Genomic DNA, 25694 nt, shown 5'->3' with positions numbered 1-25694 from the left:
TAGGAGCTAGGTTTAGGAAGCTAGTTCCTTTCTATTGCTAATCTAGGTATTCTCCTTGTTGGATGTGGTATCTGACTCTTCTGACAGGTTCCTGTCCCGTGAAGTAGTTGTTGATTCCCCGGCCTTCGAGTTGTACTGTAGATCCTCCTTCGATGCCTCCATATCTAAGCAGGGGATTTAAGAGTGGGATGAGTACGAGCGTACTCAACAAGTTCATTATAGGAAAGAGGTGTTTAATGCACTAGCTACAGCATTAGACCAGAAAGTCTAATACCAATGCAGGTTTTCATAACCATTTCTTCAAAAGGTTGCTTTTATTCAGAAGAACTATGTCTGTCAGCATTCACCGGTTTACCAGAACTTCATGGAGTTCCTTTCCGGCAGCGTTCGCGGTTCCAAACCCGGAACAGGGAGTGACAGGTCACGATTCATTACACTCTGCAGAGGTGTGTTGCTTTACCCATAAGAGATCTTAACCTTGGTGCCAACCGGGCAATTTCCCCGTCCACACTTCCTTTGGTGTGAGGCCCGGTATAAGGTCATAGCCAATCATATTCCTCCGCTACCTCGTACACCCACCCTTTGCTGCAAACTCCGACCCTGGGTCCTCGCCGGTGCTCTTATACCAATTAAGGACAGCCCCCGACCACGACAACAGTTCAGGTCTCTACCATGAACTCCTTCGCCGGGAGATGCAACCCATCATAGACCGCAATAACCATGGGGACTTCAACGGGACCCCCACCCTACCACTTGTCCTCTCTTGGATCAAGGGTCTACGGTAAAGCGCATCCGTTGATGTACAAGAGGTGGAAATACAATTGACTATTCCGTCCCACTCCAGATCTTATGGTTAACACGGGTATTACGGCACAAGAATCACTGGACGACATTTGTTGTTTAATCCTAGATGGATATAAACCCTTGCAATGGAACCTCCACCATTTCAACACAATCCATGGTTCCATTGCCCACCACATAGTCATATTCATAGTTATGAAAATAGTGGTTTTGCTTTTTATGCAAGAGTGATAAACATAGTACTTTGCAAGTAATTTGGTAAAAATACTCAAATGACATGAGCAAGCGATGAACTTGCCTTTCTTGACTGCAAGATTATGCAGTCAAGGTCTTCGATACGCAATAACTCCAAATTCTGAAATAGCATCATCGTCCGGTAAGGACGATGTTTAAAAGATTGGCAAGGGTGCAATAATGCATAAGTATGAGATGCAATCGTTCTAAGCGTGACTTAACCCCGATGATTTAGGATTAGTGAGTTGTAATGATTAGTTCAGGGTGTGTTGCACTTTTAGAGTGATTCACATACAAGGTTCTTATTAGGGTTTTGTTGTCTAAAAGTAATAAAAAAGGGGTAGGATGTATAATAACAATCATACATATCAAGGAATAGTAGTTGTACAATAAGTAAAGAGCAGTTGTCAATTTTAAGTCCTATAGTGTATGGTTGATGATTACTTGTTATATTCTTCAAAAGAATAACTTCTGAAGAATAGGTTTCTTAATGAACAAGAATTACTACAAGTAGGAGCTAAGTGCTACTAGGGTTTACTATTGGATTAATTTAGTTCTCTAATAGGGACTAGTTGGTTCTTAAGTTGAATAGGTTCGTATGCATCAAGTGTTGGCATGTTTTAGCTAAATATGAACAACAAATTAAATTACTATAATGCATGGTTACTACTATGGTTGCTTATAGGATATTATATCAAAGCATGGTGATCAAGGTGAGTTCACTATGCCTTCTCATTGGCTTTACTAAGTACTCCATAATGGTTTCCTAAACTAGGTGATTCATAACCCTCTAATAATTGTAGGTTTTAGTTGAGCATGAATATATAAAGTGAGTTGCTACAAAGCATTGCCATTTTAGTTGATCATCATGGTTATTCTAAACAATGGGGTTTAAGGTTGATGACATGGAATTAAAAGTGAAGGTTTATTATAATTACTTGATCATATAAGGCCAACTCAACTAGTATATGAAATGATAACCTTATTGGCAAAAGGAACTTATATAACTCTAATAAGGCATAAACATGCATTTCATTTATTTTGTAGAGTTTATAAGTAGAATATAAACATGATTTTGATTGGTTTATTAAAGGTTCTAGAATTAGTTGTTTAGGATAAGACAATCACTATCAATATCCTGTTAGGGTTTAGGGTTTTAAATTGTGGTTGAAATAAGGATGTATCTTCTTTTTTTAGGTTTTGGAATTATATGTTGAAGTAATGATCAATTAGGGTTTTCATGTTATTAAACATAACCATAAAGAAACAATTGTTGTATTATATGAAATTTTAATACAAAGTAATATTTATTGTTTTCTTGATGTGAAAAATAGAAACAAGAAAAATATTTTTGTTTTAGTATTTAGGTCTTAATAGTTTAAGATTTAAAATTTGTCTTCTAAAATTTAGAGGAAAATTCATATTATTGTTCATTTAATTTTAAAGTGTTTTTTTATAAATTATTATAGAGTATTTTTTTTGGATACTCACCTTTTATTTATTGGTTGTTATTTAATTAATTTTTAAATGGTAAAATTTTCTTTATTTCTTTTGAAAGATTTGGCTAGAGTTAGTGGGTCAGTAGTGCATTAGTGGTACACACCCATACATACACACGTTAATAAGCTAGTTTGGCTGAAGCTTTGTATACGGACGATTGGCGAATTAGTTTGGGCTCAGCCCAAAGTACGCACACACGCAACCCAGCCTTCACGCGCACACGCACACGCACACGCATGTGACACTTATCTTGATTCCCCTTTCTTTGCGATGCCGACGATGCTACTCCGGCCAGCCGCCGGCCAACTCCGGCGCTGCCGCTCGCTGGCGCTGCTCCGCCACCATCTCGTCTTTCTCCTCCACCAAATACCCCTCGCTGAGATGCCCCTGTCACCCACGTTCGCTCCCAAGGCTAACCCTAGTCCGGCTTCAATTCCGGCTGTCGCCGGCCGATTCCAGCGCCGCCGCCGGTCGGTGAACCTCGGGCTCGTCCTCCACCGCTATCTCTCCTTCACAGCGCCGCCTCCCTGCACCTGCTTGCGCCCCTGCGGCTAACCCTAGCTGCGGGTCGGCATGGTCGCCGTCGGCTGCTACCGACTGCGGCGCCTCCGGCTGCTCCCCTCCGTCGACACGGACACTTTAACGTTGACTACGCCTCTTCATCGTTTTACCTCGACCATCTCCAGAGCCCCAGCTTGACCTGGCCATGCTCGGCCCTTCGCTGGTCTCTCCGATGGTGTGGAATGTGGTCATGGTACCGCTGGCGAGATTGCTACGGTGACATTTTAATGGCGTTGCTGTGGTTGTGATGGTGTTATGTGGTGGTGTTGGTGCTGCTGGTGAGGTTGAACTCCTCGCCAACGCCAGCGGAACAGTGCTGCAATGCAACCCTGGCGTCATCTCCTGTCGGCTGTTGCTGATGTTGATGCTACCATTCTGCTACATTAACCTCAACGCCGGTGCCTCGTCGTGGCACCCTGGTGAGCTAGTTTTATCCCTCCCCTACCTATGGTCATATGACTACCTTAAGTGTTGCGGATATGCTACTGCTGAATAACTGCTTGGTATACTCTATATGGTGCCTAATGCTACTGATTACTGCAAATGGGTGGTGATTCATGTGCTTATGAATCTCCTGCTAAATAATCTAGTGCTCCTAATGATTGGTATGGCTATTGTGCATCCTAAAATGTCTCAATTTGTATGGTTTCCTTGCTCATCCCTGACATGATGGTTTGCTGCTATCTTAAAACTGACGAAAAGCTGTATTATTTACTTGATGGCTTTGCTTGGTGAGATTATATTAATGCTCATGATTGTTGCAGCTGCTGCAAATTATCACTCATTTTAGTTGTCCTGGTTCCTCTATTTGATTATCCGACTCTAGTGGTCGGGTAGTAATAGTGTTACTGGATTCAGTTAAAATGTGGACTGAACTTTTGGTTCAGGTTGATAATTAGCTTTCTATCTGCACATTGGGTTGGACTAACATATTATGCTGGTAAATCTTGACAGTGATTGAGCCATTTAAATGAGATGGGAAATTATTTCCACAAATCTATATGAGCTAGGATCTGATTGATTGATCATGTGCCTACATGATCCTAGAAAAGTTTATGTTGGTGGTGTGCAAATTGTTGAGATGCACTCAGTAGATAGATCTGATGCTTATAGATGGAGGCTTCATTTGCTGGCTAGCTTGTGGTTAACTGATGATCTTGTAGCTCTGTTTTAATGTCTTTTCTATCTTTGCATAATTGCCCATGTGCTGTCTAGTTATCATATCTATCATGTGGTGCCTCAGATGAGTGTGCACATAATATAGATATGTTGGATTAGAATCTTGTGCTGTAGGTGCTTAAGTAGAGTAGAGAAATAAGCATTGATCTTGGCTAGTATCACATGATGTTAAATGTCCATGCAAAGCTTCTGATGTTGCTTGAGTAAATTTAATTGACAGATCGATGCTTGCTTTAGCCGATGATGCAAAGGCTGAGGCAAAAACTTGGATAAGAACATATATTAATATTTGACTTAAATTCTCTGTGATGAATTTGCATATCACTTCCATGCAACTCTGAGAGTAATCCTTCTTCAATTCCTCCTAGACAGTGTCTAGTTGAAGGGTAGATAAATGGGAGTATTGTATATTCTTCCCTTTGATTATTTCCCCTGATCCTAGTTGTGCAAGCTAAAAAGAACATATGATATGCTTAAGTTGTTGTCTAACAACCTGCTGCTGTAGAGTAGTTTGGTCTTCCTGATTGTTGATTAACCTTCTTCTTGTGGCATGCCTGCTCCTCCTTGCTGCTTGATTTACTTCCTGATACCTAGCTAAAGATATAGATGTATTATGGTTGGTTGATCATTGCTAAGATCTGCTGACATATTCTTGATGCTTTGGTTGATTCAGCTAGTGCAAATGTTTACTAGCTGAGCTGCTGATGCGTTTATGTGCTCAAAGGGCTGCTGGTAGTGAATATAGTGTGAGGTGTGAGCCAAACGGTTTGGCTGGCTGTGATGGCCTGCTTTTATACTGTTGGGCAGTCCCTGGGATGGTGACACCCGAATGGATGACTCCCCCATTGCATGGCCAGCAAGTAGCTGGGTGTCCTCATCTGAATAGCTACAAGTTTCCACCGTTGGGGTTCATCCCCCTTGTAGATGAGCATGGCCGGTTCCTTCCTCTCCAAGTTGAACACTTCTTTTTGATTGCCAAGTGGATTTTCTCTCTATGTGAGATTCTCTATGGTGGGATGTACATGGCAGTAGGCTTTTACCAATTACCTTGGTGGTGAAAACAATCAGAGGCTTTAGTTTCTATTGACAATGTTTTTTCATACTTATACTTCGTTTGTCTTTGATATTTCCTTAGCAGGCAAGGAAAGATAATGAGAAGATTGGGATCAAGATTAGAATAGGATCTTTTTATTTCTTTGAAACTTCTTTTATTTCTAATATTGTATTATTTGTAATTGAATTTCTTTTATGGGACTTGTAAATGATGATTTAGTAATTATAGATGTAATAATTATTTGAATTTCTTATTTATTGTGAGTTTGTATTATCTATAAACTCAAACAATGTATTCTTTTATGATTGTTTGGAATCCAAGTTCAAATTATTATTTGAATTCTATGTCATTCATATTTAGTTTGAATTCAATTTGTTTCCCTCGTAAAACACATGAATTCACAAAGGTCATGTCGAAATTTGTCGCACTCACATCGATGACTAACTCAATTCCACAGATGCAAGAGAAACCTCGATCCCTTTGACAGTTTTATTTGAAAGCGCGAAAATTCCCCAGATTTTCTATGCATGAATGCAATGCACACTTTGGTGTTCTCTTATTTTGTAGCCTCTAAACCTGGGATATTACAGATTAAATCATGTGCTAGAGCTTTTTCAGTTTTGAAATCATATAAAGAGCATAAAAGTAACATTTTGAGAGGTGTTTGTTGTTGTCAACGAATGGTAGCGGGTACTCTAACCCCCTTGCCAGACAAACTCTCAAAGAGCGGCTCCCATAAAATTTTATTTTTGATTGACACTCCTTCCAACCTTTGCTTTCACAAACCACGGCTAACCGAATCCTCGGGTGCCTTCCAATCATTCTCATACCATGAAGGAGTGTCTTTTTATTTTAGTTTTATTTAGATGACACTCCTCCCCACCTTTGCTTTCTCAAGCCATGGCTAACCGAATCCTCGGGTGCCTTCCAACAATCACATACCATGGAAGAGTGTCTATTTGTAAAATTATGAAGGTTGATTAATTGGGGCTGGGAACCCCATTGTCAGCTCTTTTTGCAAAATTATTGGATAAGTGGATGAAGCCACTAGTACATTGGTGAAAGTTGCCCAACAAGATTGAAAGATAAAACACCACATACTTCCTCATGAGCTATAAAACATTGACACAAATAAGAGATAGTAAATTTTGAATTGTTTAAAGGTAGCACACGAAGTATTTACTTGGAATGGCAGAAAATACCATGTAGTAGGTAGGTATGGTGGACACAAATGGCATAGGTTTGGGTTAAGGTTTGGATGCACGAGAAGCATTCCCTCTCAGTACAGGTTTTTGGCTAGCAAGGTTGATTAGCAAGCATAAGAGTTGAGGGAAACAAACAAATATACATGTGATAGAATCATGCATCTTCCTTGTAAGCACAAACAATTTTAACTTCAGAATAATAAGCTAAGAGCTAACAAGAAAGAAAGAAAGACAATGAAACAACTACATGTATTTCTCTTTTCTACTTAAATCTCAAAGTGTTGTTGCTATTGACCAATGCTAAGTTTGCCAAAACCAAATAGATTTACTCAATGCTCCCATAGTGATACAATACTAATAACAAGATCAATCATATAATAGAGATTGCACACTAAGATAAGATGTGCAATATGTAAATGATAAGACTTCTCATTAATATTCCATAACGACAACTCACACCAAGGGATACATAGACAACCAACTAAAGAGAGATACTTCCACACTGCAACCCATCTTATATGATAACTTCCCTACTCATGATATTACACTACTTGATAGTAAAAAGGTAAAAGATAGTGATGATGTGATACCGCGGCAACCCCCCAAGCTTGGAACAAACCAAGGGGGTGCCAATACCAATGATGAATTACTCCTTCGGCGGTGATGGTGGGAAAGCCTGGATGGGAGTAAGGAACCACTCTAGCATTCTGTGAAGTCGGTTGTTCTCCTCCTGAAGTATATCCACTTCCCTTCTCAAAGCACGGTATCGATCACATAATTCATCGGTAACCCGTACAGCTTCTTCCAAGGCAGGGAAAGAGTTGAGGCTAGGAGCAGGTGGTAAGGGTCCCTGCAAGTTATGAGAAAAAGAACGCCGAGTGTTAACCGAACCCACCAAGATTTGCTTACTCCCAACAGCTTGTTGCTCTCTTTTGGGCGACATCTTCTTCACTTCTTCCTTGACGCTCTCATCCATCTCCTTCCACTCGGGATCTTGAATATCTTCTTCAGAAAGCCCCTTGCCCTTGTTGTTGGAGACCATGGTGCTTCTAGATCAAAGACAGATCCTGCCAGAAAACAGCTCGAAACAAAACACGACGAGAAAATGATATACGGACCTCCAGGGGTTCGGGGGATTATATAACCAAAAATTTCACGACAGAAGGAAAGTACCAGGTCGAACTAGAGTCGGAAAGGGGCAACGAGGGGCCCTCCTCATAGGGCGGCGCGGCCAGGCTGGGGCCCGCGCTGGCCTATGGGGGCACGCCCTCGTGCGTCTCCTCCACTCCGTTTCGATCTCGTAATTTCTCATATTTTCCAAAAATAGCAAAATCAGTGTTCGGAAAGTTAAACGAGGACTTTTTATTACTAGTACTGTTACCTATTCAAAGTCGAACTCTGCAGAACTGTCAATTTTACCTTTGATGAAAGCTTCCGGAGTCTCCACTCGAATAACAGCAACATCTTCATTATAAGAATCTCCAGAGATATAATGCTTTAGTCTTTGTCCATTCACCACTTGTGTGGCATCGCCTTGCAGAGAACTAATTTTAATTGCTCCTAAACGATACACCTCCACAATGACATATGGTCCTTCCCATTTTGAGAGTAATTTCCCTGCGAAAAATCTGAGACGAGACCAATACAATAGGACTTTATCCCCAACATTAAATTCTCTTTTGATAATTCTTCTATCATGCCATTTCTTAACTTTCTCTTTAAAGAGTTTAGCATTTTCATAAGCCTCACTTCTCCATTCATCTAGAGAACTCAATTGTAGCAATCTCTTCTTACCGGCAAGTTTAGGATCTTTATTTAGTTCTCTTACAGCCCAATAAGCTTTGTGCTCTAGTTCTAAGGGTAAATGACAAGCTTTTCCATAAACCATTTTATAAGGTGACATCCCCATGGGATTTTTATAAGCAGTTCTATAAGCCCATAGTGCTTCCTTCAATTTACTAGCCCAATTCTTTCTAGATTTATTAACAGTCTTTTGCAAGATAGATTTAATCTCTCTATTTGTTAGTTCTACTTGCCCACTAGTTTGAGGATGATATGCGGAAGCAATCCTATGATTAATACCATATTTAGCAAGAGTTTTTATAAAAACACCATGAATAAAATGAGAACCTCCATCAGTCATAAGATATCTAGGAACTCCAAATCTAAGAAAAAATAATATCTCAAAGCATTCTTAAAGAGGTCTCACCATCAGCACTTTTTGTGGGTATGGCTTCCACCCATTTAGTAACATAATCAACAACAACAAGTATATGAGTGTTACCTTCTGAAGAAGGGAAAGGTCCCATGAAGTCGAATCCCCAACAATCGAATGATTCAATAACAAGAGTATAATTCATAGGCATTTCATTGCGTCTGGAGATATTACCAACCCTTTGACATTCATCACAAGATAAAATAAACTTCCTTGCATCTTTAAAGAGAGTCGGCCAATAAAAACCCGATTGTAGAACCTTTTGCGCGGTTCTATCTCCGGCGTGATGTCCTCCATAAGCACTACCATGACATTTACTCAATATCTCTTGTTGTTCATATTCGGGAACGCATCTTCGCATAATACCATCCACTCCTTCTTTATATAAGTGTGGGTCATCCCAAAAATAATGCCTCAAGTCATAAAAGAATTTCCTCCTTTGCTGAGCTGAAAAGGTTGGAGGCAAGTACTTGGAAACAATAAAGTTAGCATAATCAGCATACCAAGGGCTATCTCGCGAGCTCACCTTTATTACAGCCAATTGTTCATTTGGAAAACTATCATTAACAGGAACAGGATCATAAGCAATATTTTCCAATCTAGACAAGTTAATTATCAGCAACAGGATTATTAGCACCTTTCCTATCTATAATATGCAAATCAAATTCTTGCAACAGAAGCACCCATCTAATAAGCCTTGGCTTAGAATCTTTCTTTTCGATAAGATATCTAATTGCAGCATGATCAGTATGAATTGTAACTTTTGAATGAACAATATAAGGTCTAAACTTGTCACAAGCAAAGACTACAGCTAACAATTCTTTTTCAGTTGTAGCATAATTTCTTTGAGCAGCATCAACAGTTTTACTAGCATAATGAATAACATTCAATTTTTTATCTATTCGCTGTCCAAGGACAACACCTACAGCAAAATCACTAGCATCACACATAATTTCAAAAGGTAAGTTCCAATCAGGAGGTTCAACTATAGGAGCAGTTGTTAAGGCTTTCTTTAGAGTTTCAAAAGCTTCCTTACAATCATCATCAAAAACAAAAGGTACATCTTTTTGAAGAAGATTAGTAAGAGGTTTTGAAATATTAGAAAAGTCTTTAATAAACCTCCTATAAAACCCAGAATGACCAAGAACACTACGAATACCTTTAACATCCCTGGGATAGGGCATCTTCTCAATTGCTTCAACTTTAGCTCTATCAACTTCAATACCTCTCTCGGAAATTTTATGTCCCAATACAATTCCTTCATTAACCATAAAGTGGCATTTCTCCCAATTAAGAACAAGGTTAGTTTCTTCACATCTCTGCAAAACTTTATCAAGGTTCCGCAAGCAATTATCAAAAGAATTCCCATAACCAGAAAAATCATCAATGAATACCTCCACAATATTCTCGCAAAAGCCATGAAAAATAGCAGACATGCATCTTTGAAAAGTAGCAGGAGCATTACATAAACCAAAAGGCATACGTCTATAAGCATAAGTTCCATAGGGACAAGTGAAAGTGGTTTTCTCTTGATCCTTAGTTTTAACAGAAATTTGTGAAAACCCAGAATAACCATCAAGAAAGCAAAAATGAGTATTTTTAGATAACCTTTCTAACATTTGATCAATAAAAGGTAAAGGGTAATGATCTTTCTTAGTAACTTTATTAACTTTTCGATAATCAATGCACATTCTATACACTACAACTACTATTTGAGGGATGAGCTCATCATTATCATTAGGTACAACGGTTATTCCTCCTTTCTTAGGAACACAATGCAGAGGACTAACCCATCTACTATCAGCAATAGGATATATAATACCAGCTTCAAGAAGTTTTAATACCTCATTCCTTACCACATCCTTCATCTTAGGAATTAGACGATGCTGATGTTCAACAACAGGCTTTGCATCATCTTCCATATTAATGGCATGTTGGCAAATAGAGGGAGAAATCCCCTTCAAGTCATCAAGAGTGTAGCCAATAGCTCCTCGATGTTTCTTCAATATTTCCAATAACCTTTTTCCTCAATCTCTGAAAGCTTAGAACTAATAATAACAGGATATATTTTCTTATCATCAGTATGAGCATATTTAAGATTATCAGGCAATGGTTTTAAATCAAAAACAGGATCTTCCTTTGGTGGTAGTGTTGTACCTAGATCTTCTACCGGTAAATCATGCTTAAGAATAGGTTGACGAAGGAAAATTTCATCAAGCTCATTTCTTTCTTCCCTAAAGACTTCACTCTCACTATTCTCCAATTATTGCTGCAAAGGATTATTAGGAGCAAGAGCAATAGATGCACACTGTTCAACTCTAAAATCATTATTTGGCAAATCAGCTTTATAAGGAGTTTTGGCAAATTTGGAGAAATTAAACTCATAAGATTCACCAGCAAATTTTGTCAAAATTTTCTCTTTCTTGCAATCTATAACAGCTCCACAAGTATTTAGAAAAGGTCTACCAAAAATGATATGACAATACTTACTAGCAGAAGAACCAAGTACCAAAAAGTCAGCAGGATATTTAATCTTACCACATGGAACTTCCACATCTCGAACAATACCAATTGGAGAAATAGTTTCTCTATTAGCTAGCCGAATAACCACATCAATATCTTCAAGTTCACAAGAACCAATTTCATGCATGATCTCCGTGTAAAGCTCATAAGGAATAGCACTAATACTTGCACCAATATCGCATAAACCATAGTAGCAATGATCACCAATTCTAACAGATAGCATAGGAACACTAGTTTTCCTAGACTTATTAGGATGTGAAACAATATTAGAAGCATCTTCACAGAAAATAATATGACCATCTTCAACATTTTCAGTCACAAGATCTTTAACTATTGCAATAGCAGGTTCAACCTTTATTTGCTCTTCAGGTTCTATAGGTTTCTTTGCACTTTTATTAACAGCACTATTTATAACAGAATACTCCTTCATTTTAGCAGGGAAAGGAGTTTTTTCAATATAAGCTCCAGGAATAACATGATCAACAGTTTCAATTACAACACATTTATTTATAGATGAATCAATTTTATCTTTATACGGTTCATGATACTTATCAAAATTCTTCTTAGGCAATTCATAATGAGAGGCAAAAGCTTTATAAAGATTTGCAACGACTTGAGAATCAAGACCATAAGTAGCACTCATATTACGAAATTTATCAGTATCCATAAAAGTTTCATTGCATTCATAATCATAATTTATACCTGACTCTCTATCTTTGTCGTTCTCCCATCCTTCAGCATTCTCCTGAATCCGATCAAGAAGGTCCCTTTTAAACTCTTCTTTGTTGCATGTAAATGATCCAGAACAAGAAGTATTCAGCAAGGTTTTATCTTGAAAAGAAAGTCTTGCATAGAAATTATCAATGATGATATTACCAGGAAGCTCATGAATGGGGCATTTGAGCATTAAAGACTTCAATCTCCCCCACGCTTGGGCAATACTCTCTCCATCATGAGGCCAGAAATTATATATGCGGTTCCGGTCTTTGTGAATTTCACTTGGAGGATAAAATTTAGAATAAAATAGCGGCACAATATCATTCCATTCAAGAGAATCCCCATTCTTCAGTAATTTATACCAATGCGCCGCTTTACCAGACAGCGATATAGAGAATAGTTTCTTCCTAACTTCATCCATAGCAGTACCTGCACACTTGAATAAACCGCATAATTCATGTAAGAACAGTAAATGATCACCAGGATGGACAGTTCCATCCCCTTCATAGCGGTTATCCACAACACGTTAATAATTTTCATAGGTATTTTGTATAGAACCTCTTTCTCACCTGGCGCCTCATCCACTACCTTTGCAGTAGTAGTAGATTTTCCAAATAGGAATTCAAGAGAAGATCTCTCCATAATGAATTATAGCAGCAGGCAGAAATAAAATCAGCACGTACAGAAAAAGTTTCCCTTACAAATTCCACTTACCAATAGCGCTTCACTCCCCGGCAACGGCGCCAGAAAATAGTCTTGATGACCCACAAGTATAGGGGGTGTATCGTAGTATTTTCGGTAAGTAAGAGTGTCAAACCCAACGAGGAGTAGAAGGTGTTGACAAGCAGTTTCGATGAAGGATTCACTGTAAATGCTCACAGACAAGTATTCAGGGGGTTTTGATATAGCAGATGAATAAAGTACGAGTAAGTAAAGTGCGAGAGAAATAATTGCACCGAGTGGCCCAATCCTTTTTAGCACAAAGGACAAGCCGGTTTGTTTACTTATAAGTGTTGTGTGGGTGAACCTATGCTAATGCACCGCCCTTCCGAGGACTAATACATACTTGTGATTGTACCCCTTGCAAGCATCCGCAACTACAAGAAAGTAATTAAGATAAATCTAACCATAGCCTTAAACTCTGAGATCCTGCTATCCCTCCTGCATCGATATACCAACGGGGGTTTAGGTTTCTGTCACTCCGGCAACCCCGATTTTGTCAAACGAATACAAGATGTATTCCCCTAGGCCCATAAAGGTGAAGTATCATGTAGTCGACGTTCACATGACACCACTAGAAGAATAACACCACAACTTAAATATCATAACATTGAATATTACTCAACCATAATTCACTACTAACATTTAGACTTCACCCATGTCCTCAAGAACTAAACGAACTACTCACGAGACATCATATGGAACATGATCAGAGGTGATATGATGATGAATAACAATCTGAACATAAACCTTGGTTCAACGGTTTCACTCAATAGCATCAATAACAAGTAGAAATCAATACCGGGAGAGTTTCCCCTATCAAACAATCAAGATTCAACCCTAGATGTTACAGTGGTGACGAGGTGCAGCGATGGAGATGGCGGTGATGATGATGAAGATGATGTTGATGATGATCCCAATGATGTCCAGCTCGATGGCGGTGACGATGGCATCGATTGCCCCCACCGGGAGGGAATTTCCCCGGCAGATTTCAGCCTGCCGAAGAGCTCTTTTCTCTCTGGTGTTTTCCGCCCCGCAGAGGCGGCTGTGACTCTTCGCGACTATCCTCTGGAGCTTAGGTTTTCGGGACGAAGAAGTACGCGAAGGAGAGGAGGCCAGACGGGGCTGTGGGCCCCCTCCCCACATGGCGGCGCGGCCAGGCCAGGGCCCGCGCCGGCCTATGGGGGGCCCATGGCGGCCCTCCTCGGTTCCTCCTTTTGGCTATCTTCGTCTTCTGGAAAAATAGGATTTTTCATGTAATTTCCGTCAATTGTTGATCTTCCGAAATATTGCATTCTGACAGTACTTTTTCAAGCAGAATCCTGACTCCGGTGCGCGATTCTCCAATAATCATGAAACATGCAAAATAGATGAAATAACATAAGTATCATCTCCAAATATGAAATATATCAATGAATAACAGTAAATTATGATATAAAATAGTGATGCAAAATGGACGTATCAAGGGCAAACCTGTTGCATATTTTAGTGAGAAATTGAGTGGGCCTAGTCTGAACCATTCTACTTATGATAAAGAATTATATGCGCTAGTTCGGACATTAGAAACTTGGCAACATTATGTATGGCCTAAAGAATTTGTTATACATTATGATCATGAATCTTTGAAGCATATTCATAGTCAAGCTAAGTTGAATCTCCGCTATGCAAAGTGGGTTGAGTTTATAGAGTATTTTCCTTATGTTATCAAACACAAAAAGGGTAAAGATAATGTTATTGTTGATGCTTTGTCGCGCCGTTATACTATGCTATCTCAACTTGACTTCAAGATTTTTGGATTAGAAACCATAAAGGAACAATACTTGCATGATGCTGATTTTAAAGATTTGTTGCTGAAGTGTAGAGATGGTAGAACATGGAACAAATTCGTCCTCGATGATGGATTTGTGTTCCCTGCTAACAAGCTATGCATCCCAGATAGTTCCGTTCGTCTTTTGTTGTTGCAGGAGGCGCATGGAGGAGGACTGATGGGTCACTTTGGTGTGAAGAAGACGGAGGATGTACTTGTTGCACACTTATTTTGGCCACGTATGCGTCGAGATGTTGAGAGATTTGTGGTACGATGCACTACATGTCAAAAAGCTAAGTCTCGACTTAATCCACATGGTTTATATATGCCTCTTCCTGTTCCTAGTGTACCTTGGGAGGATATTTCTATGGATTTTGTTTTGGGTTTGCCTCGTACACAGACGGGGAGAGATAGTGTGTTTGTTGTTGTGGATCGGTTTTCTAAGATGGCACACTTTATTCCATGTCACAAGATTGATGATGCTACACATGTTGCTGATTTATTGTTTCACGAAATTGTTCGTTTACATGGTGTGCCAAATACTATTGTTTCTGATCGTGATACTAAGTTTCTAAGCCACTTTTGGAGATCTTTATGGGCCAAGTTGGGTACTAAATTGTTGTTTAGTACTACATGTCATCCCCAAACTGATGGGCAAACTGAAGTAGTAAATAGAACATTGTCTACTATGATGCGGGCTGTTTTGAAGAAGAACTTAAAATTGTGGGATGAATGTTTACCTCATATTGAATTTCCTTACAATCATTCACTGCATTCTACCACTAAGATGTGCTCTTTTGAGATTGTGTATGGTTTTGTACCACGTGCACTTATTGATTTGTTGCCTTTACCATCTTCGGTGCAAAATAATTTGGATGCTACAGACCGTGCTGAATTAATACTAAAATTGCATGAGACTACTAAAGACAACATAGAACGCATGAATGCTAAATATAAAATTGTTGGGGATAGAGGAAGAAAGCATGTTCTGTTTGATGTTGGTGATCTTGTTTGGTTGCATTTGTGCAAAGATCGTTTTCCTGAATTGCGCAAGTCTAAACTAATGCCACGCGCTGCTGGTCCTTTTAAGTTGTTAGAGAAAATAAATGATAATGCATATAAACTTGAGCTTCCTGCAGAATTGGGCCCGGTTAGTCCTACATTTAACATTGCAGATTTGAAGCCTTACTTTGGTGAAGAAGAGGAGCTTTCGTCGAGGACGACTTCAATTCAAGAAGGGCCAATCACTGATGTACCTACAGCCACACAAATACAAGGACCAATCACTCGAGCTCGTGCCAAACAACTTAACTATCAGGTACTTTCATTTCTTGGAACTATTTCTCACATACATGAGAATATGATGCTGCCTAAATCAGATATGTTTGTTACTCTCAGGAATGATGGACCTAGTATGGATGAGGAGGACAAGCATTGGAGCATGATCACACATGGAGGAGACGGCAACAAGCATTTGAGGATTGAAGAGGACGCCGCAAGTGGAGATTTCAGAACTTTGAATCCACCATAAGAAGAGATGAAGACATGGACAAAATATAGAGTTCCCCACTTCATAATTTCGTACATAGCATAATATGGTGTTGTGTCACCTTTAGTTTTCGGCCAGGCCCATGTCATTTTCGCAGGAATTACATCAGCCACTTTTTAGAGTCTATATTGAAGGGCGAAAGGCCTTCTAGGGTTTGGTTCGGCCACCATACGTATGTGATACGGGGTGACCTTCGGTCTTCATCGCATCATGTGCTTCATCGCCAAGACGGCACGCAAAGATGAATCTTCTCCTTTACGCGTGCCTAGAATAACCTATGTGGAACGATATACTACTTCATACTCCGTCAAATCTTGATGATAGGAACTCGATGACAAGTACAGATGGAAGAGAGGAAGCCATGGAGACCCAAGGACGCAAGGCCGATGTCACGGATGCATGGAAGAGAAGGAGGAAGAAGCGTTGGACGCTCCAGGTCGGAACTTCCGCCCAACCTCGCCGGAACTTCCGCCCAGATGCTGTCAAGACCAAAGGTGCTCACACAGAAGAGCTACGGCAGGAACTTCCGCCCCTGATGGTCGGAACTTCCGCCTAGCCGGAACTTCTGCCCCTAGGGGCTGGAACTTCCACCCCACCGAACCTCAGCCAGATCTCAGCCCCCTTTGGCTTGTAACTTACCCCTTCGGCCCCCTACCTATAAATAGGAACCTACCCCCACCTTCATGAGAGAGAGATGATATTTAGATGAATTGGCTTATGCCTCTATTATCCCTTTGTGGATTTTGGAAACCCGCACCTTAGATTACACATCTAGTGTATCCCTCCTTGTTGAATCCTTGTGATCTCTTTGGTGACTTCTATCGATCGTTGGTCTTTTGCTTGCACTTCTACCGTTTGATATTTTGCTTGCACTTCTATCAACCTCAGTCTTTTCACCCTTCTAGATCTCTCGGATTCGACTCGTCGATCTCTTTGCGGGACTTCTACCGAAAGGTCTTTTCTCGCAACCTCTATCGAGTTGGTGGTTCGGGCCAACGAGGATAACCGATTTGTGTGTGTGCGTGTGTTTGTATCGAGTTCTTCGCGTTCATCCACTTCCCCGCGAATCCCCATCCGCAATCACACTCACCCGGGTCAATTCGTGAGATCAGGCAACCCACACGGGCTCAGCCCGCATCATATGGTATCATAGCAAAGGTTGCCACGGATTTGACCCACCAATTTCGCCCAAAAATTTCCCCAAAAAATTTTGCCCCAAAAAATAGCTCGAATTTGAATCTCAGGATTTGTTGCGTCTTTGTAGTTTTGGTCCACAGATCTGTTGTCTTTGGTGTTGATCTATCATCCCTCCAATTTTCACCGGCCAATTCCACCTATTCCTCTCGAAATCGACGATTTTATCCTCGTTTTTCCGCCCCCGAGTTCGTGATGTTCATCATCTCAGATTCAGGTCTGGAAATATCTGCATTTCCGGAACTTCCGACCTCCCCTAGCGGAACTTCCAGCCGGGCAAAAAAATCCCCAAATTGCCTCGCCAGCGCGCAGCACATGCTCAGCTTCCGCGCAGAAAAATCGCTCCAGATCGCCAGAAATTTCCCCAGACCGGAACTTCCGGTTCTAGGCAGCGGAACTTCCGCCCGAGCGGTACTTCCGCCCTTGTTCCGCCCAACTTCCGAAAACGCGTGATTTGGCTCGCAGTAACCCCTGGATACACGCTGAGAATTTCCGGAACTTGGCCGGAAGTAGGCCGGAACTTCCGCCCGGCGCACTTTTTGACCCCAATTTCAGCAACTTTTGACAACTTTCCGGAGCCCGTTTGACTTCAAATTTTGACCAGTTTGACAATCCATCTTGACTCCAATTTTGACAATTTTCCCGAGCCCATTTGACTCCAAAATTTTGACAACTTCGATCGCTCATTTTGACCCAACTTTTCGGGCATTGACTTTTGTGTTCGGATTTCTTTGTGGAGTGCATTGGTTGTCTATTCCGCTTCCGCGTCTACGTCAACACCGCGACGACACCTTTGGCACCCCGGATTCCGGCGCAACTTCGACACCATCATCGACACCACCTCGATCATCGCAAGTTCGTGTGCTTGACACCGCCTAACATCAATAGGTATAACTTGCCCCACCCCTTGTAGCCCCTTTCTTTCTTTGTGTACATATCTCATTGAGAGTGGCTTTCCGAGTGTTGCGAAGCATTGCACAAATGTCACGACCGTGAGAGGGTGTGTGTGTGTTGTGTTGAGCAAAGCTCCGAAGCAAGCTCGGTGAGAAAGATACACAAAAGAAGACAAAGTGTGATATAGAGAAAAATAAAGCTTCTAAGCATAGAAAAAAAAATGAAAAAAGAAAAGAGAAAAGAGAAAAAGAAAAAGAAATCTTCTCTTTCTTAATAGATGACCCCATTTTGCTGGTCTCATAGCGAGCCACGTCACCTCCTTTATCCCACTCCCACGCTGTGCTTCCCTACGTCGGTCACGAGTCACAAAATAATTCTGTGTGGGCGGGTCGAGCCACCTAGGCCAGAACCCCTTTCGTGGGCTGGCAGACTCATGTCGGGAGTCAAGACTTGCTCAGGCCCGCCGTTTCTAAAAGAAAAGGTTGTTTCTGTTCGCATTCCGTATTGGCTAATCACCGGCGATAATTACTCCGCCGCGAGTCAGCGACCGTCCAGCCTCCTGCCACAAATGTTCCTGCCACGAACGCCCCCCTCACCACAAATGCTCGAGAAACCGCCCAATAAATTGAGCACTGATCAAGTAAAAAGCTAGATGGAACAGATCCACCCCCGCGTCCTCCAGGTTAAAAACCAATTCCGTGCGACCATCTGCATCAATATTCAATCATGTCAATCCGTGCTTGCGTCGCGGCCTCTGGCAATGGTATCCACGCTGGTACCGGCCGCTTCCGATTTTACTCTCTCCTTTGTCTTTCCAATCTCTCAACATATCTTTTCAATCTGGTAGGTTGCCCCTCCAACGATTTGATTAGATCATGCCTGCTAGCTCAAAATCACCATGTTTTGTTTGGATTAATTGGATTGGTCACATCTCTGGCTTTCCATGCATGACTTCGTCAAAGAGGAACCATTCGTGCCATTGTAACACCCAGCCGGATCGTTGCCGGCAGCCCGCCCGCCCATACGCCGGTGCCTGTACTAACTATGGTTCTTAGAGTTACCTGCCCGCCCTGCCGTTTAACAGATTTTTTACGTGTAGATTCCAGGAGCTTTGCCTGTTCTTAGATTTGCAGTTTCGTATTTCATCCTACAAAATTTGATTGGCTTTAATTCAGGCTCTTAGGTTCACGTGGGTGGAGGGATGTCAAAAGGAAGCCATGGAGTTGCTCATATTCATATAATCAGCAGCGAGAAATGGTAGCTTTGATCTGAGCAAATATAGAAGGAGCATATGTAAGGTGCGCTCACCCTGAATCCCTGATTGCTCTAATGATATTCAGTATTGTCTTCAATTATCAGTGCAGACGTTGATGATTCAAATAATTACATATTTCACTACTAAATTTTGAAACTACACTAACGAAGTTTGTTTATTTACATTGTCATCTCAAGTAGTAACTTTCTATTGCATATTAGATGTGGCATGCCTCTTTTACAGATTATCTACAATAATCAGGTATATATGTACTGATATATCTTCTATTCCTGTTTGGAAGTTTCCTCACATATATAATGTAGTTTTAAAGGTGTAAGTGCATGCAGTTGCTTTATATGTGATACTATAACCATTGTCGAAAGCCTTCAGGTTTGCTTAATGGACTACATTCATCTTCGATAACACACGAGGTATGTCGTTCCAAATTCTTTGAAATTTTATGCTAATTAACTGTTCTATGATTACGATTATTAAAATTATTTTTACTGCCCAACATATATCCCTTCATCCAACCACAGTTGTGAAGGGAGGAACTACGTGTTAACTGTTAAGGTGTGTTGTCAAATTCTCTCCGATTAACCTCTAGATGTACCTTTAACCACGCATCACTGTAAAGAGGTAGGATGTATAATAACAATCATACATATCAAGGAATAGTAGTTGTACAATAAGTAAAGAGCAGTTGTCAATTTTAAGTCCTATAGTGTATGGTTGATGATTACTTGTTATATTCTTCAAAAGAATAACTTCTGAAGAATAGGTTTCTTAATGAACAAGAATTACTACAAGTAGGAGCTAAGTGCTACTAGGGTTTACTATTGGATTAATTTAGTTCTCTAATAGGGACTAGTTGGTTCTTAAGTTGAATAGGTTCGTATGCATCAAGTGTTGGCATGTTTTAGCTAAATATGAACAACAAATTAAATTACTATAATGCATGGTTACTACTATGGTTGCTTATAGGATATTATATCAAAGCATGGTGATCAAGGTGAGTTCACTATGCCTTCTCATTGGCTTTACTAAGTACTCCATAATGATTTCCTAAACTAGGTGATTCATAACCCTCTAATAATTGTAGGTTTTAGTTGAGCATGAATATATAAAGTGAGTTGCTACAAAGTATTGCCATTTTAGTTGATCATCATGGTTATTCTAAACAATGGGGTTTAAGGTTGATGACATGGAATTAAAAGTGAAGGTTTATTTTAATTACTTGATCATATAAGGCCAACTCAACTAGTATATGAAATGATAACCTTATTGGCAAAAGGAACTTATATAACTCTAATAAGGCATAAACATGCATTTCATTTATTTTGTAGAGTTTATAAGTAGAATATAAACATGATTTTGATTGGTTTATTAAAGGTTCTAGAATTAGTTGTTTAGGATAAGACAATCACTATCAATATCCTGTTAGGGTTTAGGGTTTTAAATTGTGGTTGAAATAAGGATGTATCTTCTTTTTTTAGGTTTTGGAATTATATGTTGAAGTAATGATCAATTAGGGTTTTCATGTTATTAAACATAACCATAAAGAAACAATTGTTGTATTATATGAAATTTTAATACAAAGTAATATTTATTGTTTTCTTGATGTGAAAAATAGAAACAAGAAAAATATTTTTGTTTTAGTATTTAGGTCTTAATAGTTTAAGATTTAAAATTTGTCTTCTAAAATTTAGAGGAAAATTCATATTATTGTTCATTTAATTTTAAAGTGTTTTTTTATAAATTATTATAGAGTATTTTTTTTGTATACTCACCTTTTATTTATTGGTTGTTATTTAATTAATTTTTAAATGGTAAAATTTTCTTTATTTCTTTTGAAAGATTTGGCTAGAGTTAGTGGGTCAGTAGTGCATTAGTGGTACACACCCATACATACACACGTTAATAAGCTAGTTTGGCTGAAGCTTTGTATACGGACGATTGGCGAATTAGTTTGGGCTCAGCCCAAAGTACGCACACACGCAACCCAGCCTTCACGCGCACACGCACATGCACACGCATGTGACACTTATCTTGATTCCCCTTTCTTTGCGATGCCGACGATGCTACTCCGGCCAGCCGCCGGCCAACTCCGGCGCTGCCGCTCGCTGGCGCTGCTCCGCCACCATCTCGTCTTTCTCCTCCACCAAATAACCCTCGCCGAGATGCCCCTATCACCCACGTTCGCTCCCAAGGCTAACCCTAGTCCGGCTTCAATTCCGGCTGTCGCCGGCCGATTCCAGCGCCGCCGCCGGTCGGTGAACCTCGGGCTCGTCCTCCACCGCTATCTCTCCTTCACAGCGCCGCCTCCCTGCACCTGCTTGCGCCCCTGCGGCTAACCCTAGCTGCGGGTCGGCATGGTCGCCGTCGGCTGCTACCGACTGCGGCGCCTCCGGCTGCTCCCCTCCGTCGACACGGACACTTTAACGTTGACTACGCCTCTTCATCGTTTTACCTCGACCATCTCCAGAGCCCCAGCTTGACCTGGCCATGCTCGGCCCTTCGCTGGTCTCTCCGATGGTGTGGAATGTGGTCATGGTACCGCTGGCGAGATTGCTACGGTGACATTTTAATGGCGTTGCTGTGGTTGTGATGGTGTTATGTGGTGGTGTTGGTGCTGCTGGTGAGGTTGAACTCCTCGCCAACGCTAGCGGAACAGTGCTGCAATGCAACCCTGGCGTCATCTCCTGTCGGCTGTTGCTGATGTTGATGCTACCATTCTGCTACATTAACCTCAACGCCGTTGCCTCGTCGTGGCACCCTGGTGAGCTAGTTTTATCCCTCCCCTACCTATGGTCATATGACTACCTTAAGTGTTGCGGATATGCTACTGCTGAATAACTGCTTGGTATACTCTATATGGTGCCTAACGCTACTGATTACTGCAAATGGGTGGTGATTCATGTGCTTATGAATCTCCTGCTAAATAATCTAGTGCTCCTAATGATTGGTATGGCTATTGTGCATCCTAAAATGTCTCAATTTGTATGGTTTCCTTGCTCATCCCTGACATGATGGTTTGCTGCTATCTTAAAACTGACGAAAAGCTGTATTATTTACTTGATGGCTTTGCTTGGTGAGATTATATTAATGCTCATGATTGTTGCAGCTGCTGCAAATTATCACTCATTTTAGTTGTCCTGGTTCCTCTATTTGATTATCCGACTCTAGTGGTCGGGTAGTAATAGTGTTACTGGATTCAGTTAAAATGTGGACTGAACTTTTGGTTCAGGTTGATAATTAGCTTTCTATCTGCACATTGGGTTGGACTAACATATTATGCTGGTAAATCTTGACAGTGATTGAGCCATTTAAATGAGATGGGAAATTATTTCCACAAATCTATATGAGCTAGGATCTGATTGATTGATCATGTGCCTACATGATCCTAGAAAAGTTTATGTTGGTGGTGTGCAAATTGTTGAGATGCACTCAGTAGATAGATCTGATGCTTATAGATGGAGGCTTCATTTGCTGGCTAGCTTGTGGTTAACTGATGATCTTGTAGCTCTGTTTTAATGTCTTTTCTATCTTTGCATAATTGCCCATGTGCTGTCTAGTTATCATATCTATCATGTGGTGCCTCAAATGAGTGTGCACATAATATAGATATGTTGGATTAGAATCTTGTGCTGTAGGTGCTTAAGTAGAGTAGAGAAATAAGCATTGATCTTGGCTAGTATCACATGATGTTAAATGTCCATGCAAAGCTTCTGATGTTGCTTGAGTAAATTTAATGGACAGATCGATGCTTGCTTTAGCCGATGATGCAAAGGCTGAGGCAAAAACTTGGATAAGAACATATATTAATATTTGACTTAAATTCTCTGTGATGAATTCGCATATCACTTCCATGCAACTCTGAGAGTAATCCTTCTTCAATTCCTCCTAGACAGAGTCTAGTTGAAGGGTAGATAAATGGGAGTATTGTATATTCTTCCCTTTGATTATTTCCCCTGATCCTAGTTGTGCAAGCTAAAAAGAACATATGATATGCTTAAGTTGTTGTCTAACAACCTGCTGCTATAGAGTAGTTTGGTCTTCCTGATTGTTGATTAACCTTCTTCTTGTGGCATGCCTGCTCCTCCTTGCTGCTTGATTTACTTCCTGATACCTAGCTAAAGATATAGATGTATTATGGTTGGTTGATCATTGCTAAGATCTGCTGACATATTCTTGATGCTTTGGTTGATTCAGCTAGTGCAAATGTTTACTAGCTGAGCTGCTGATGCGTTTATGTGCTCAAAGGGCTGCTGGTAGTGAATATAGTGTGAGGTGTGAGCCAAACGGTTTGGCTGGCTGTGATGGCCTGCTTTTATACTGTTGGGCAATCCCTGGGATGGTGACACCCGAATGGATGACTCCCCCATTGCATGGCCAACAAGTAGCTGGGTGTCCTCATCTGAATAGCTACAAGTTTCCACCGTTGGGGTTCATCCCCCTTGTAGATGAGCATGGCCGGTTCCTTCCTCTCCAAGTTGAACACTTCTTTTTGATTGCCAAGTGGATTTTCTCTCTATGTGAGATTCTCTATGGTGGGATGTACATGGCAGTAGGCTTTTACCAATTACCTTGGTGGTGAAAACAATCAGAGGCTTTAGTTTCTATTGACAATGTTTATTCATACTTATACTTCGTTTGTCTTTGATATTTCCTTAGCAGGCAAGGAAAGATAATGAGAAGATTGGGATCAAGATTAGAATAGGATCTTTTTATTTCTTTGAAACTTCTTTTATTTCTAATATTGTATTATTTGTAATTGAATTTCTTTTATGGGACTTGTAAATTATGATTTAGTAATTATAGATGTAATAATTATTTGAATTTCTTATTTATTGTGAGTTTGTATTATCTACAAACTCAAACAATGTATTCTTTTATGATTGTTTGGAATCCAAGTTCAAATTATTATTTGAATTCTATGTCATTCATATTTAGTTTGAATTCAATTTGTTTCCCTCGTAAAACACATGAATTCACAAAGGTCATGTCGAAATTTGTCGCACTCACATCGATGACTAACTCAATTCCACAGATGCAAGAGAAACCTCGATCCCTTTGACAGTTTTATTTGAAAGCGCGAAAATTCCCCAGATTTTCTATGCATGAATGCAATGCACACTTTGGTGTTCTCTTATTTTGTAGCCTCTAAACCTGGGATATTACAGATTAAATCATGTGCTAGAGCTTTTTCAGTTTTGAAATCATATAAAGAGCATAAAAGTAACATTTTGAGAGGTGTTTGTTGTTGTCAACGAATGGTAGCGGGTACTCTAACCCCCTTGCCAGACAAACTCTCAAAGAGCGGCTCCCATAAAATTTTATTTTTGATTGACACTCCTTCCAACCTTTGCTTTCACAAACCACGGCTAACCGAATCCTCGGGTGCCTTCCAATCATTCTCATACCATGAAGGAGTGTCTTTTTATTTTAGTTTTATTTAGATGACACTCCTCCCCACCTTTTCTTTCTCAAGCCATGGCTAACCGAATCCTCGGGTGCCTTCCAACAATCACATACCATGGAAGAGTGTCTATTTGTAAAATTATGAAGGTTGATTAATTGGGGCTGGGAACCCCATTGCCAGCTCTTTTTGCAAAATTATTGGATAAGTGGATGAAGCCACTAGTCCATTGGTGAAAGTTGCCCAACAAGATTGAAAGATAAAACACCACATACTTCCTCATGAGCTATAAAACATTGACACAAATAAGAGATATTAAATTTTGAATTGTTTAAAGGTAGCACACGAAGTATTTACTTGGAATGGCAGAAAATACCATGTAGTAGGTAGGTATGGTGGACACAAATGGCATAGGTTTGGGTTAAGGTTTGGATGCACGAGAAGCATTCCCTCTCAGTACAGGTTTTTGGCTAGCAAGGTTGATTAGCAAGCATAAGAGTTGAGGGAAACAAACAAATATACATGTGATAGAAACAATCATGCATCTTCCTTGTAAGCACAAACAATTTTAACTTCAGAATAATAAGCTAAGAGCTAACAAGAAAGAAAGATAATGAAACAACTACATGTATTTCTCTTTTCTACTTAAATCTCAAAGTGTTGTTGCTATTGACCAATGCTAAGTTTGCCAAAACCAAATAGATTTACTCAATGCTCCCATAGTGATACCAATACTAATAACAAGATCAATCATATAATAGAGATTGCACACTAAGATAAGATGTGCAATATGTAAATGATAAGACTTCTCATTAATATTCCATAACGACAACTCACACCAAGGGTGTAACATCCCAAGAATTTCAA

General features: G+C 40.2%; 3 long non-coding RNA genes across 5 annotated transcripts; all 3 read left to right on the top strand.

Moving 5' to 3' along the window:
• The first annotated feature begins 2554 nt into the window (after positions 1-2554).
• LOC127333722 (uncharacterized) lies at positions 2555-5668 on the top strand. Its single transcript, XR_007871474.2, has 2 exons — positions 2555-3515; positions 5414-5668. It is a non-coding gene; the product is annotated as an uncharacterized lncRNA (long non-coding RNA).
• Positions 5669-18641: 12973 nt separating this feature from the next.
• On the top strand, positions 18642-19949 carry LOC127333720 (uncharacterized). 2 transcript variants are annotated; one of them, XR_007871471.1, is made up of 3 exons: positions 18642-19451; positions 19630-19669; positions 19747-19949. It is a non-coding gene; the product is annotated as an uncharacterized lncRNA (long non-coding RNA). The 2 variants fall into 2 exon arrangements; XR_007871470.2 differs by having other exon boundaries at positions 19173-19451; positions 19799-19949.
• A 1262-nt stretch (positions 19950-21211) lies between these two features.
• LOC127333721 (uncharacterized) lies at positions 21212-24340 on the top strand. Of its 2 annotated transcripts, none has more exons than XR_007871472.2 (2): positions 21212-22187; positions 24086-24340. It is a non-coding gene; the product is annotated as an uncharacterized lncRNA (long non-coding RNA). The 2 variants fall into 2 exon arrangements; XR_007871473.2 differs by having other exon boundaries at positions 24083-24340.
• Positions 24341-25694: the final 1354 nt, after the last annotated feature.

This window comes from Lolium perenne, chromosome 2 (genome assembly GCF_019359855.2).
Source record: "Lolium perenne isolate Kyuss_39 chromosome 2, Kyuss_2.0, whole genome shotgun sequence".
NCBI lineage: Eukaryota > Viridiplantae > Streptophyta > Magnoliopsida > Poales > Poaceae > Lolium > Lolium perenne.
This window is presented reverse-complemented; position numbering and strand designations above follow the sequence as displayed.